Below are 3,001 nucleotides of genomic sequence, written 5' to 3'. Positions count from 1 at the left end.
TTGAATTTATGTGATTTAAGATGAGTTTTTCTTAAATGAATGATTGTGTTAGACTTATCACATATTAGAATTCAAATGATGATTGGGAACTTAGTGAACTTTTGAATCTGAACTTGATGTGAAATAAATATTGATATAATTGATTATTTTAAAAATTATTATGTATATGAATTTAGGCTAAAATAATGTACGTACTTGTCTCACTATACTTTATAATTGTTTAAATCAGTATGTCAACTGCTGCAAAGAACATTGTCATCAAGCTTAATAAAAGTGATAAGCTTAACGGTGATAACTATGAAATATGGAGTATGAAAATTCAATATGTCTTGAAAGAGCAAGAGGCTCTAGAAGCTCTTAACGGATCTATGACACTTCCTGAAAATGGTAATACCTCTCAACATGTGAAAGATCCAAAGGTAGATCAAGCTTGAAAAAAGAAAAATTCTCTTGCTCGCGTAATATTGCTGAGCAATATGGATAATAACATTATGAGAGAAGTTCAAAAGTATGATGATGCTAAGGATATGTGGTCCGCATTAGAGAAAAGTTTAGATATACTTCAGTTGCTAAGTTAAGGGCTTTTACTATTAACTTTGATACTTATAAGAAATGTCCTGATCATATTATACGAAGGCATTTTCGCCATATGTCAAACATGGTGAATGAACTAAAAGATGTTGATCATTTGTTGACTGAAGAGCAACAACTCTAAGCTGTGATTCGCTCCATACCCCAAAGCTGGGAAAATATAAAAATGCACTTAACCAATGTTAGCATCAAAAGTATGAAAGATGCTAAGCGTCATTTAAAACTCGAGGAAAAGTGTCTTGAAATAGACAATGTTGCTATAAATGTGTATATGACTAGTTCAGATCCTAAACGTGGATATGGTAAAAAAAAAAACATGATAAATTTTTTCAAAAGAAATAAAAAGAAAACGTCTTAAAGAAACTTAAAAATAATCAACAAGGAGAGGAAAATATTTTTGTTCCATAGAAAAAGAAAAAGGTGAATATGGCTAAACTCAATTGCTAAAATAATGAGAACAAGAAACACTTTGCTCGTGATTGCCCTGAGCCTAAAAAGGTACGCGGCCTTATTAATAATGTACATTGTGATATTAATGTTTTTTGTTCTACTTTTTTAACTGAATCACTTTCTATGTGGATTGTAGACTCAGCAGCCACTGAACTAGCGATGATAGAGATGTTTTTATAGATTTTTGACAAATTTCGCAAGTATCAAAATGGGTGTACATAGGAAATAACTCCCAAGAGAAAGTCAATGGGATTTGTACCTACAAAATGAAAATTTGTGGTGGTCAAATTCTATATCTATATGATGTACCATTTACCCTAACAATACGTTGAAATCTAGTCTCTATTAGGATGTTGATTAAGTTAGGATTTAATTTTTTCTTTCATGAACATGGTGTGGATTTGTATTTGGTCAAGACAAAATATGACACTAGTTATTGTTATGATCGATTTTTTATATTGGATGTTGTTCAAAGTTTTAATAATAATAATGTTAGTTTTTTCTTATTTACGTCCACTTCTAATTATGAAAATGAAGTAAATTTATGGCATGCTAGGCTTGGCCATATTAATCAACAAAGAACGAACTGCTTAGCTAAAGAAGGTCTGATTGGCACAACAGATAAAATAAAATTGTCTACTTGTGAGTCGCTCCTAGCTGAAAAAACTGTAAGAAAACCATATGGGAAAGGCACAAGAGCAGCTCCATTGCTATTAATTCATTCAGACATTTGTGGACCAATGAATGTAAGGGAAAGACATGGTTCTACTTACTTTATCACTTTCGTTGATGATTTTAATCAACTTGGTTATGTATATCTGATTTCTTACAATTCTGAAGGTTTGAGTTACTTCATTAAGTTTATGAACTTAGTTGAAAATTAATTGAATAAAAAATTAAAGCTTTAAGAACTGGTCGAGGTAGAGAGTATTTCTCTAATGAGTTCAAATAATTATGTGATGAAAAAAAATTCAAAGACAATTAACTACTCCTTACACTCCACAACAAAATGATATTGCGGAACGACGAAATACAACCTTGTTAGAAATGATTACATCAATGATAGCGCAAGAAAATTTCCTATCACCTATTGGGGTGATGTGTTGCTCACTGCTGCATATGTACTTAATCGTGTCCCTTCAAAATCAGTTACAACTACACCATATAAGTTATGGACTAAACGAAAGTCCGATTTGAGCATTTTAAAGTCTTGGGGTTGTGTTGCTTTCATTCATAACCCTTCTTCCCAATATGAAAAATTAAGTCTAAAGAGAAAGAAGTGTATCTTTATAAGATACTCTAAACAATCTAAAGGTTATGTGTTCATAGGAGAACAAGAGAGTGGCACTATAACTAAAATTGAGTCACATGATGTCACATTCATAGAGAATGACTTTCCTAAGTAGGAGAGATAGGTCAAGACTTATCTCTTTAAGAAACTGTGGACCAGACCATTTCTGCTATTGACATTTCAATAGATTTGAGTGAGAGTCATATTAAAGATAATGGGTCTATTCTTATTTCCACTAGTTCTAATGGTATTTCTTGTCTGAGTGGGAGTAACTTATCAATTGATAAATTAATTCGTCAATATCAATCTCGATGAACAAGTCATAAACAAATTTTATGTCATCGATTTGAGATAGAAGGAAAAGCATTTATACCTACTCCGGATGATAAAGAGCCAAGAAATATAAATGAGACTCGTTTATGCCCCGCTAAATAAAAATGATTAAAAGTAATAGAGGAGAAGATGAAATCAATGAAATATAATCAAGTGTGCAAATTGGTTGATCTACCTGTAGGCCGAAAAGCTATTGCAAATAAGTGGATTTCTCAAAATCAAAAGTAAGGCAGATGGTAGTATCGAAAGATTTAAAGCACGCCTAATAGCTAAGGGTTACACATAATAGGAAGGAATTGATTATGAACAAACATTTTCACTTGTTGTTCACTTTAC

Source organism: Capsicum annuum, chromosome 6 (genome assembly GCF_002878395.1).
Source record: "Capsicum annuum cultivar UCD-10X-F1 chromosome 6, UCD10Xv1.1, whole genome shotgun sequence".
NCBI classification, from domain to species: domain Eukaryota; kingdom Viridiplantae; phylum Streptophyta; class Magnoliopsida; order Solanales; family Solanaceae; genus Capsicum; species Capsicum annuum.
Note: the sequence above shows the minus strand (reverse complement) of the source record.